The sequence below is a fragment of the Sturnira hondurensis genome, unplaced genomic scaffold, assembly GCF_014824575.4.
Source record: "Sturnira hondurensis isolate 20B ecotype Veracruz unplaced genomic scaffold, ASM1482457v3 Scaffold0012467, whole genome shotgun sequence".
In the NCBI taxonomy this organism is placed as follows: Eukaryota; Metazoa; Chordata; class Mammalia; order Chiroptera; family Phyllostomidae; genus Sturnira; species Sturnira hondurensis.
The window spans coordinates 2,097,493-2,111,507 of NW_028085098.1; positions in this window are offsets into that span (position 1 = coordinate 2,097,493).

Sequence of the window (14,015 nt, forward strand, 5' to 3'; positions counted from 1 at the left end):
CTGAATAAGCCAGAGTCTGCTGGTTTCTGACTCTTAGCTGACCATAACCCTAATCATCACTTCACATGTGGAAGCCAAGGTAGCAAGGTGAAGGACCAAGGATATCTTGGGCATACTTATTGCTCCTTCTGTGAAAATACCTAAATACCAAGTTTCTGTTTCAAGTGTTAAGGGCACTCCAAGAGATAAGCCAAAGAAGCACATTATAGAACACCTTGTAGAGGGAAGTATGAGGGGGAAATTGAAGTGATGACAATAGAAAGCTGTCTTCACATGTCAGTGACATTGTCCTGTGTACTGCCTATTGACAAAAGATGCTGGGAGGTTACTAACAGCTTGAGGGGGTAGGGTGGGGTCCAAACTGAGAGGCTAAGAGCTAAAGTTGTGTAGAACTGGTTTAACATAGGAGCAGGTGGGAAGAAAAGGTGTTGGGCCAGATCTTGGTCTATACTAGGAAAGAAGACTCGAGTGCTAGCCTTTCAGCCTCCCTGGTGCATGAGATTCATTTTGCAGTAGCCTGACATTATTTGGATTTCCTTCAAGAGTTAGTCAGGATCATATAAAAACTATGCTTCCCGTGGTATGTCTAGTCTTTTATAAGTGCATCTCTTGCAGCTAAAGTGAGAACTCCATTATCAATACAAATGCCATGGTCCTCAATTTCTTTCCTTCAATCCCTTTCCAACTGACCAAAAAACCAGACTTCGCCTGCCAGCCCATTTTTCCACAGAGAGTGATAAAGTATGGAACTTTGTGTATGTGTTTAGAGGGTAGAAAACTTGAAGGGCAGTAGATATTCATTATAAAACTAGTCAAAACTTGTATATCTTCAAAAGAAATACGAATGACGCATTCCTTACCATCACATATTTTTAAAGTCCATTTCATCTATGTCTAAGGGAAAATGTCATTTTAATGCAGTGTTCATACTAAAGAAATATTAAAAATTGCTTGAAAAGAGTAAAATAGCCAATATTTATTAGGGACTTATTATTTTTTATTGCTTTTATTAACTCATGTATTCATCTAAAAAGACTATAAGATAGTCTTTTATTATCCATATTAACAACTGAGGAAACAGAGGTGTAGAACAGTCACAGAGCTGCTTTAAGGACTCTCTGGCAGAGTAAAGATGTCCACAGATTCTTTGGTACCCTCCCATTGAAAGGGGGCCTCTGTCCTTGAACCTGGTAGGATCTATGCCTGCCTTTGCTAAATGAATATAAGAGAAGTGATATTTGGTCAGTTTTGGGGTCCAGAGCTTAGGGGTTTGACAACTTGCACTTCTTATCTCTTGGAACACTTGCTCTTAGAGCCCTGAGACACACGTGAAAGTCTGAAGACCTAAAGGCAGAAAGGAGACAAGTGGAGGGGCCACACAAGGACCGATGCCTAGTGAGCCCCAGTTGTCATGGCTGTAGGTCCTGGCTGTTCAGGTCACCCAGCCAAAGCCCTAGATATTATGACACACAGATGAACATTTTCTGCTGTGCCACCAGAATTCCTGGCTCAGAGATTCATGAGTAAAATAAGTGGTTACTGTTTTAAGCCAGAGTGTTGGGGTAATTTGTTATGTAGCAATAGATAAGTAGAACAGTCACATAGCCATTATGTGTACAACCCAAGTGGATTCAACTGCAAGTGACTTGGCTCTAGAATACGTGTTCTTAATGAGTATTCTATTCAATGTATATGTTTTTATGACTATTCTATACAATGTATACAATGTTCTGCCATCTTAGTTCAAACAGTAGTTCTTCCATCTGTGACACATTCTGCATGGACTTTTCCGTTAGCCTACTTTATTGTCCCCTGAAGCTCTATAGTCACCTGACATCTTGTGTGCTTGTGTTTTGGTTTGTTTACTGGCAGTCTCCCTCTATCTCCACTTGAATGGATCATACACAAGGTTTGTCTGAGCTATGGTTCATTGCTACGTTCCCAGACACTAGAAGATTGCCCAACTTAAGTAGACACTAAATATTTTTGTAGTTTTTAAAAATATTTTTATTGTTGTTCAAGTACAGTTGTCTCCATTTCCCCCCACCATTCCTCCCTGTCCAACCCACCCTCAAACCTACCCCCTTAGGCTTTGTCCATGTGTCCTTTATACATGTTAGTTGATGACCCTTCCCCCTTCTTCCCCTTATAATTCCTCTCCCCACCGCCCACCCCCAGTTATTGTCAGTTTGTTCTTAATTTCAACGTCTCTGGTTATATTTTGCTTGCTTGTTTGTTTTGTTGTTTAGATTCCACTTATAGATGAGATCATATAGTTTTTGTCTATTTTTGAGTGAATGAGTAAATGATAGAAATGTTTTATTTTGAAATGGGAAATTCATTTTGTTTCAGTAACTTGAGACATTCCATGTAGCTCTTGTGGTTTATTGTTCAGGGAGGAGAAAGAGAAAGGTCAGAAAAAGAGAAAGGTCAAAAAATGGATGATATATTAACCTCATAAGACAATTACCTGAGTTTAATCCAAGCCAGAATGGCAAATCGTAAAAAAGCAATTGTGATGAGCTGCATGTTATTGAAGACAATATTTTGTTCTGGCTGCAAATTTGATAGTGAGATCTACAGAGAAGATGTTCAGAGCAGCGCCTTCCCATGGAATTGGACCACTTCCTGCAGGTTTCACATGGAACGTGAGTAATGGCTGGATGGCCTCCGAAAGGTACATTGGCTGAGGTGATTAAATAGGACATAATACAATTATTTCGTTGGTTATAAGGGAAAGATAAGGTAACTAGACCTTTCTAGAGAAAAGACTGCCCTCTTCAGCTCCTGGTGAGGTATTATGGAACGTAAATCTATATGGTAGTGAGCTATAGTAGGTAGTTATTAGTTGAAAGTATGACATAAAATGAGATCCTGTTGTTAGAGTATATTGCCCAAGGAAGTTTTGTGCATGAGGTCAATAGGAAGNGTAATGGCTGGATGGTCTCCGAAAGGTACATTGGCTGAGGTGATTAAATAGGACATAATACAATTATTTCGTTGGTTATAAAGGAAAGATAAGGTAACTAGACCTTTCTAGAGAAAAGACTGCCCTCTTCAGCTCCTGGTGAGGTATTATGGAACGTAAATCTATATGGTAGTGAGCTATAGTAGGTAGTTATTAGTTGAAAGTATGACATAAAATGAGATCCTGTTGTTAGAGTATATTGCCCAAGGAAGTTTTGTGCATGAGGTCAATAGGAAGACAGTGACAAGTTGGGAAATGCCTCGGAATATAACCTTTCTCAGTCAGTGATTTGTTTTGTGTGTTATTAGTCATTCTGCCTTCCGGAAGAAAGAATTAAGCCTGAATGATGTAACAGATTTAAACACTTTAATGGATGATAAAAAATGATGTCACTGAGAAATCATCATCTTTTAAATCAATTGAGGAGGCTGAAGTTAGAACAAAACTAAATGTATTCCAGTAGGTGTGCTGCAGTGGGAACAGGAAACTGCTCTCCATACGGTGTGGGTGAGGATTAAGCTCCCTCGGGAAATTTAAACAATTCTCTGTGGGCACATAACTCGTGTTTCATGGTGTGAGTTTTAGAATTGTTTTAAAAAATTGGCACGTAAAACCAAATCTGTAGCTTTAGTATAAAACAACAACAAAAAAAGATAAAATTGAAACAGACTCATAGATAGGAAACAGACTGACAGCTGTCAGAGGGGAGGGGAATTGTGGAGCTGAGTGAGAGAGGTAAAGGGATTAAGCAAAAAAATAAATAAAATGAAAAAATCCTTTCCTCTAAGCACAAATTGTTAGTTTAACATTTCTGAGAAAAAGGAAGTTGGATGCTATTCATTTGGGGAACTGAAAGACAAAGTTTATGGTTAGGTTTATTTAATGAGTTAATATTTTTCTAATTACATAAGTTATTCAGATAGCTTAAGGTCGATCATAAGCACAGTTCACAAGAAAGGCCACATGCTTCAGGAGTTCTGCAGTGTGCATCAATATTGGTGAAGTGCAAATGTCAGTGAATTGGACCAAGAATTGGAAATCGACTTACCAGATGTCCTCTTTAGCCATATTTGTTTATTTATTGCTATCAGAATGTCTTAAAAGCTCTGATCCTCCTCCATTCATATCATTTGTTTTAGTTAAACTTCAAAAGACAAGGACAAATGCAAATATTTAAAAAATGAAGATAGGGAAATTTTAACATAACTTCATGCATATATTCCATAAATCTTTAAAAATATTAGTGATTTTGGTGCTTTTTATTTGACCAGGAGGAAATTGGCATGTGATTGAAATGATTTTTTCATAATCTTGTGTTCTGTATTTCTCACTGTTTAGTAGTAATACTACTTCCCAAATAGGAAACAAAAAGCTTATTTCAAAAGAACTATACTTTAATTGTATATTTAGTGTGAGCAATTATAGATCAATTTATTGAGCGAATTACTTATTAGCCACTAAATTCTATAGCTTTTGTGGTTGAGGAATGATAGTTAACAATGAGTCTGCTTCTGCATCAAAACACTGTTTTGTTGCTTTCCTTGTATTAACTCCTTTGATCCTTATACCAACTTACCCCCATTTCACAGATGATACAATGAGCACAGAGATGAGAAATTAGAGGTGACTGCTGGGGTCAGGAGCTACTGAGTGGCAAAGCTGAAACTAGAATACAGGCAGTCTGACTCGCCAGTCTGTGCTCGTAACCACAAGTCTCTGCTTCTTCTCTACCACCCCCTGACATGCAGTGATTTTGCATTTCACCTCATAGTTTTTCCAACTGAATTAGTATGTCAGTGTTGAAATAGTATCAGTTCATCTATTAAAAATGAAGATGTTTTCCTTCTGTTATGCTCTTGATGCAGAAAGCACAAGAATTAACATTTTGTGCTGATCTGGAGGTACCTTGTAAGAAATAGATTTCTTCACCTTCTTTTGCTGTGAACCAATGGCACTCCAATAAATTCAATTAAAAATGAAATAGATTTATTTAGGTTAATGTGAAGTTGATACTGTGGATGCGTGTGTGTGGGGAGATGGCTTAACCATAGCAGTTTACCAAGAAGGATATGACTCAAGCGATATTTTAGAGTGTTGGAGTGTAGCTCACAGTGCTCCTGCTGCTTGTAATGAGGGTTATGGGAAGAAAAATAAGCTGGTTTGTTTTAGAGCTCATGTTGTTTTATGTAGTGGTAAGGAATATGGATATAATAAAATATTACTGCCCTTACAGGTAGGGACATTGATGAATAGAACCTTCTTGCAGATGTTAAGAGAAAACAGAGGCTGAGCCAGCTTGAGAAACAAAAACTTAGAATTATATAAAATTATAACTGGAGAGGTTAGGAGATTATAGTACTCAACCATCTCATTTTACATATGAGAAAATGATCTCAGTGGTTTTATAGGTTTTCTTTCTTTCTTTTGAATGTATGTATGTATTTGTATATCTATGTATACACCTTATCTTGTTCTCGAAACCCACAAACACAAGTCCAGTGCAGAAAGACTTTTATGAGCAAGAGAAATATGGTGAAGAGAAAATAAAGGTTAGAATGATGGGCGATAATGATAGGTGATATTAGTACACAAATGCATGTTCTGAGTTCCCAAACTCTGTTAGAGGACCACAGATTTGGCCCTCGGACCTCTAGCGTCCAAGGCACATAGAGAAGGGTGTGATTATAAAATGAATAATATCCTCAACAAATAAATACCATAAGTTTCATAAGACTGTGCAGGCTGTTGGCAGAACAAAGCCATGGGAGAATGATATGAACAACTGAAGCAATGCAGGCCAGTTATGAGGGTGCCACATGGTGGTCTTCAGGACAAAGTTTCAAGTTTTAGAAGAGTGAACAGACAGCATTTAATTCAGACAGTTCTGTAAAAATACACTTCTCTCTCAATCAAGTTTTTTTTTTTCCAATTTTTTTTATTTAATTATTTTTCAAGTACAGTTTTCTGTCTATTACTCCTATCCCATTCCACCCCCCATCCTCCCCCCTCCCTCCCATTTCCACCCTTCTCAGTTGTTGTCCATGTATCCTTTATATAGGTTCAATCAAGTTTTTAACTAAAAGTGTCAAGTACCAGTGAATTTGACATTATCCTCTCAAATAAGCATTTAGGGATATAGGTAGTCTGTGTTCAAGTTAAACTCAGACCCACCTACCGGTAATCATTATTGGAGTGCCACACTGTAGGAGCTCTTGTATTCTCCTTCACACATCTTTTTCCCAGGGTATTATTTATACATTATCTTTTTGATACTGTATCTTTCCATTAGAACTATAAAATTTTATGTGTTAGATTAGGAGACCACTCCAATGTCACAGAGTGATGGGTTGAGTAGATACTGAGGAATAAGACAAGATTTTCCCTACAAATAATTTTGATTTTTTCCCCCAGAAGGTGAATGAACATATGGTTGACTGAGATCCTGAAAACATGGCCACAAAAATCTTAGTTTGGAACAATTTCAAAGTGGGTGTTAATAAATGCCCACTATGGCCATAAAAATAAACCTTAGAAAGGGATTCATAGATCATCCAAACTTTGAGCAATGTAATTTCTTAGAGAATGCTCTAAGATAAAAGGATTACGAGATAACACCTGAATGAGATGTGTCCACGTTCATGTATATAACCATATATAAATCCATATGGGAGGTACTGTATGTCCTGGAGACCTGGATAATGGGAGCTAATGCCTGTTTCCTGGAATGATTGTTAAAAGTACCTCCTTTATTGTTGAAAGTATTTTGGCTCCTGTGATGCCTTTTGGTAACATTTGAAATGAGACAAGGTGTTTACTGAAAATCTTATGTTATCACTAAGTATTTTTCCAGAAATATTTTCCATGTTTGTTATTGGTTTTGCCTCCTACATTTGGGGAAATGAAGAAATAAAATGGTCACTACATTTTTTAAATGGCTCAAATTTTAATTTTAACCTGATGGTGAATCCTTTAATTTGTGTGTGTATATGTATGTTGCACTAATTTTAAACTTTGGAGGCACTTCAATGTTGGAAAGATCCACTGACATTGTAATTATCCTGGAACTGTCCATTTTTCTCTAATATGAAATTAAACCAAATAAAATACTTCCATTTGAAGGCATATATTGACCTTATAATTAAATGTTACTCCTCTAAATGTTAAATAAAAGTATAAATTCTGACACACATACAACAAAGTGTCCTGATTCAGATGATAAGTTATGTGATTATATTACTCTTACCTGATTATTGTTTTTGGGAGTCAGTGCTGAGTACACAGTAGCTGCAATCATGTGCTATTTTTAACAATAGCCATTGGTAGAACAGTCATCTGCTGTGCCTTGTGTAGAATACTAACTTAATAAACCAAGGCTTCCAATTTATTTATGAAAGCTTGCCATGCATTTGAAGTAACCATTAAGTCCTTAATTTGTGGGCATAGAAGGTGACTTTAAAGAGATAAATGGATCACATCTTGAGTACTACTAGATTATGTAAATAGATGAAGAAGAATCTGCACTCGTTTCTTGCGTAATTCCTTTTTTTTAAAGATTATTTATTTATTTATTTTTAAAAATCTGTGTCTGGTATCTTTTTTTTAATTTAAAAATATATTTTTAAAGATTTTAGTTATTTATTTATCTTTAGAGGGGAAGGAGAGAGGGAGAGAAACATCAATGTATGGTTGCTTTTCGTGCGTTCCCTGCTGGGAGTTGGCCTGCAGGGAACTGGCCTGCAACCCAGGCATGTGCCCTGACTGGGAATCGAACCATGATCTTCTGATTCGCAGGCCTGTGCTCAATCCACTGAGTTACGCCAGCCAGGGCCAAGATTTTTTATTTATTTTTAGAAAGAAGGGAAAGGATGGGAGAAACAGGGGGAGAGGAACAGCACTGCATGGTTGCCTCTTGCATACCCCCTACCGGGGACTTGGCCCGCAACCCAGGCATGTGCCCTGACTGGAAATCAAGCTGGCAACCCTTTGCTTTGCAGTCTGGCACTCAATCCACTGAGCCACACCAACCAGAGCTCTTGTGTAAGTCTGAAGGAAGGAAATCTTCCCCCAAGAGTTTTATATAGATTGAACTTTGAAAAAATAATCAGCAGTACTGTATGAGGAAGTAGTGTTCTGATGCAATAAAAAAATGTCTGGGATTTGCAAAGTTCAGAGCAGTTGACCTTGGTTTGTCCGGCTAGGATAAATATACAATTTAAGGATCAACTTGAATTGACTTTCAAAGACCTCTTTCACCAAATTTAAACTCAAATAAGTTTAGCCCTATTGTTACACCTAAGGGCCAAAGTCAGGCCTTAGGTATACCCAAGTTCTTTCAAGGCACAGATTGGCTCAGTTTCCTTGTACAGATGTAATATAACTATAATTGTGGATGCATGAAAATGTGAAGCAATGCATTTAACTTGAATTTTGCCATTGGTGGAGAAAAACATTTCATCACTTTTCCAAGAAACTTCAGGACTTCCTAATCTTCTGTAGAATTGATTGTCCCTCCTACATATGCTTGCTAAATCATATATATGATTGAGTGGCACTCAATCCACTCTAGCCTGGCCACACAGATAGGGCCTGTGTGTATCCATAACAAGAGTATTGTTTAGTGTTTTCAAATATTATGTGAATGGTATCCTATAAATCCTTTTTCAGCTTGCCCTGTTAATTTAATATTTTGTTTTCAATGTTTACCTATTCTGATATATGTAGGTCTAATTCAGTCATACTAACTACTGCATTCTATTGTGTGATTCCACCATGGCTTTTTTATTTATTACTGATAGACATATTAGGGTTGTTTTGAAATTTGTCTAATTATGAACTATGCAGCAGTAATCACCTTGGTATATATCTTGTTGAATACATATGTAACTTTTTCTATGATATAGTTCTATAAAAAGAATTTCTGAATTTTCTGGCTAATCCTAATATTAGCTTATAATGTGGGTATAGCCATTTACACTACCACCAGCAGTGTATAACCATTCTTTTTAAAGTTTTTTTAATTCGATATGTATAACCATTCTCATTGCCCCATCTCATCAATTCCTGGCATAATAGACTAAATTTTTGTTGATATGAGTATGAAATATCTCATTGGCAACTAGTCAGATTGAAATCTTTTCACTTGTATATTATACATTCATGTTTCTTCTTTGGATATGCTCCCATTAGTGAAATTGCTTGGTCAAAAGGTAGTTCCATTTTTTTCCAGTTATTTATTACATTTTTAAAATCATTTTTTAATTTTCAATTACAGTTGACATTCATTATTATATAAGTTTCAGGGGTGCATCCTGGTGATTAAACATTACATAACTTGATAAATGATCATCCCAATAAATTCCACACCCAACTGACAACATGCACAATTATTAGACTATTATTGACTATACTTCTTCTGCTGTACTTTACCTCCCAATGACTATTTTATAACAGCCAATTTGATTTTTTAATCCCTTTATCTTTTTTGCCCATCACCTCAACTCCCCTCTTATCTAGCAACTTTTCTCTTTATCTGTGGTTCTGTTTCTGTTCTGCTTGTTCATTTATTTTGTTTTTTAGATTCATTTGTGGATAGATATGTATTTATTGCTATTTTATTGTTCATATTTTGTTTTTTCTTCTTCTTAAAGGAAACCCTTTAATATTTCATATAATACTAGTTTGGTGGTGATGAACTCCATTAGTTTTTTTATGTCTGGGATACTCTTTATCTATCCTTTGATTCTAAATGATAGCTTTATTGGGTAAAGTTATCTTATAGGTCTTTGCTTTTCATCATTTTAAATGCTTCTTGCCAATCCATTCTGGCCTGCAAAGTTTCTTATGAGAAATCAGCTGACAGTCTTATGAGAGCTCCCACATAGGTAACTAACTGCTTTAGTTTTGCTGCTTTTAAGATTCTCTCTTTGGTAGTTTAATTATGATGTTTCTTGATGTGAGCCTCTTTGAGTTCAGCCAAAACCATCATTCCTTTACTAAGTCCACATCCCACAGAGTTGGCAGGTGGACGCCATCTTTAAGGTAGTTTTGTTTTAATTTTTTGAGGAAGTTCCATACTGTTTTTCACAGTACTACACCAATCTGCATTCCTATCAACAGTACACAAAAGTTCTTACGGGCTCCCAGTTGGGGACCTGGCCCACAACCCAGGCATGTGTCCTGACTGGGTATTTAACTGGTGACTCTTTACAGTCCGGGACTCAATCCACTGAACCACACGAGCCAGAGCTTAGTCTCTATGTTTACCAGGGATATTGGCCTATAATTTTATTTCCTTGTAGTATCTTTATCTGGTTTTTGAATTAGGATAATGCTGGCCTCATAAAATGAACTTGAGAAAGTTTCTTACTCTTGAATTTATTGGAATAGTTTGAGAAGAATAGGTGTTAGTTTTTCTTTGAATGTGGTAAAAGTCAACTGTGAAACCCTCTGGTCCAGGTCTTTTGTCTGTTTGGAGGTTGTTTTTATTTTATTTTTTAAATTACTGCTTCAATTTCAATCACTGTCATTTTTCTATTCAGGTTTTCTGATTTTTTCCCAATGTAGTTGATTATAATATTTTTTATAATTCTCTGTATTTTCCTGGTGTCATTTGTTTCTTCTCTTCTTTCATTCCTGATTTCATTTCGGTACTCCTTTTTTTTCTTGATTAGTCTCGTTAAACATTTGTTGATCTTTTTTTATCTTCTCAAAGAACCAGGTCTTGGTATTATTGATTTTTGTATTTTTTTAGACTTCATTTTGTTTATTTCTCTTCTGATGTTTATTATTCCCTTCCTTCTACTTACTTTAGGCTTTGTTGTTGGTTTTTTTTTTGGTACGTTTAATTTTAAAGTTAGATTGTTAATTTGAGATATTTCTTACCAGACAAAGATTTTAATCTAGCTAAACTTCTCAGTGTTTTCCTTAATTTTGTGGGATTTTTTTTGTACCTTAAGACATTCTTTTTTGCTACAAACACAGGAACCTGCAACTTGTCTTCCAGAGATTTTAAAGATATAGTTTTTAAAAAATAAATGGCATTTTTTCATAGTTCCCTTCTCTTTACACAAATTTGAAAGCCACATATCATATGCCAAGTTTCCATGTAAGTATAGATCTGATTATTAGCTCTTGATTTAGTTCTTTTGGTTTATTTATATATTTCTGCCTCAAAGTCTTTATATTTTTATGCTATCTGGTAAGGCAATGTCCCATCCCTTATTTTCTTTAAAATTATCTTGACCCTTCTTGGCTTTCTATTCTTTAATATTTTTTTAAAGATGCACGAAAAAATCTGCCATGGTTAGGGAAGAATTAAACAAAATTTATGAACTAATTCTGAAGGATTTTTATGCAAAATCTCTAAATCTATAACCATAGTCTATTTATCTATTTATTTATTTATATAGTTTTTTCCTTTAATATATTTTATAATTTTTTATTTCATAAAATTCTAGAATATATTTTGTAAGATTTATTTGAAATGATTTTACACTGTTGGTTACTAGTCTGTGAGAGTTTTAAAAATTAGTTGTTTCTTATAACAATTCTGTTTTTTGTTATACTGATTTTTTAAAGTTGAGGTGAAACTTACACAACATAAAATTAACCATTTTAAAGTGTACAATTCAGTAGCTTTTAGTGGTTTCACAATGTGCAATTCCAACTTTTACTAACTTTTAAAACATCTTCATCACTCCAAAAGAAAACCCCGTATTCCATAAGCAATGACTCCCTATCCCCCTGACTCCCCAGCCCCTCCCCTGACAACCACCGATCTGGTTTTTGTCTCTATGGATTTGACTATTTTGGATAATTTATATAAATAGAATGATATAATATATGACTTTTTGTCTCTGGCTGCTTTCACTTAATGCTCTCAAGGTTTATCCCTATAATAGCCTGTATCAGCACTGTATTTTTCATAGTTGAACAATTCCTTTGTATGTATAAATCATATTTCTTAATCTATTCATCCCTTGATGGACATTTAGTATTTTCCCACCTTCTGGTTACTATAAATATTGCTGCTACAAAAATTTGTGTATAAGTATCTGTTTGAGTGCCTGTATCTACCTTTGGATATACACCTAGAAGTGGAATTGCTAGATGATTTTGTAATTCTGTGTTTGATTTTTAGAGGAACTGCCAAAGTATTTTCCTCAGTGGCTGCATCATTGTATATTTCCAACAGCAATGTGTGAAGGTTTCCATTTTTCCACATCATCATCAACATGTTATTTTTCTCTTACTTAAGTTTTGAAAAAATTATAGCCTTCTTCATGAATGTAAAATGATATTTCATTTCATTTTTGATATACACTTTCCTAAAGACTAACAATGTTTGGTGATTTGAGTATGTATTTGGAGAAATGCCTATTTAAGTTCTTTGCCCATTTTCGAGCTGAGTTGTTTGTCTTTATGTATTTCAGATTATAGACCCTTATCAGACACATTACTTTGAAAATATTTTCTTCCATTCTATTGGTTATCTTTTTACTTTATTAAGAGTTTCCTAGCCCTGGCTGGTGTAGCTCAGTGGTTTAAGTGCAGGCCTGCAAACCACATGATCGCGGTTCGATTCCCAGTCAGGGCACATGCCTATGTTGCAGGCCAGTTCCCAGCAGGGGACTCATGAGAGGCAACCATACATTGATATTTCTCTCCTTCTCTCCTTCCCTTCCCCTCTAAAGATAAATCAATAAAATATTTTAAAAAAGAGTTTCCTTTGATGTAAAAAGTTTTTAATTCTGATAAAATCCAGTTTATCTATTTTTCTTTTGCTGCAGGTATTTTTGCTGTCATATTTAAAATTCATTGCCCAAAGTAAGGTCATAAATATCTGTATTTTCTTCTAAGATTTCTATAGTTTACATCTGACATATAACTCTTTAGGTATAGATTTATTAAATTTATTCTACAGATGACTTGATTTGCATTATCATTTTGATTCTCTTTTAAGTAGTATTTTCTGTTTAACCACTAAAATTAGTTTTAATTTTAATGACAATTTTTTCCTAAAGTTTACATATACTTCTTTATAGCATGCTTCTTTAATTTTATCTTCTGTTTCATCTTTAACACCTTTATTTTGTTTTAAACATAATTATTTATAGTGTTTCTCAGATAAGTATATTATGTCAACTCTTGGGTGTGCTAATTTTCTTCTTTTTTGTGTGTTTGCTAACTCTCTCTCATAGTAAGTTATTTTCTTGAGTAGTTTACGATTTTTGAGTTGTGAATTTTTTTAACTGAAGTTATTACTTTCCATCAGTCTCGAGGGTTGTGAAAGTGTTTTTCAAGAGCAGTCTTATGTTTGCTTTATGTGCACATATGAATACCCTTACCAGGCTGTGACCATTTTATAAAATTAATTTATTGGTTTCAGAAGTCTTATACTGCACATGACACTGCCTAAGGTGTCAATTCAGATTAGACTTATTTATGTAATTGATTGTTGGTCTATTTTTGTCCAAAGCCTTGGACAGAGATTCACTTCTTGGGGCAATGAGATTTTCTAGTCCACTCTGAAGAGGCAGACTTTCTAGGATAATGGTTTTTGGTAGAGGACATAAACTTATTGCGTAGCTTTGAGGCAATTGTCTTCTTTTTAGTGTTGTGTTAAAGCCCCCACTCCTTGCCCCTAGGGTTCATATTGCCAACTGTTACTCCTCCCAATCTATCAAAGTTCCCTCTCATAACTTTACAACTCTGACTTTAAATTACTATTTATTTCTGGTACTTGGCAATTTTAGTCAATTATTTAACTGACTTTTATTGAGCATCTGCAATATATCAGGTACAGTTCTAGAATGTGGCTTTTACCTGTGAATAAATACATACATTTCCATTTTTAGAAGTTTATATTTCAACAATAGACAAATAGAAAGTAAATATAACAGCAAAATAAATTGCATGATACCTACACTGCCATCTAATCTGATAACCTGTTCTATATTTATGAGTCTGTCTCTGTTTTTCTTGTTAGTTCAGTTTGTTCACTAGATTATACATATGAGTGAAATCATATGACACTTATGCTTCTCTG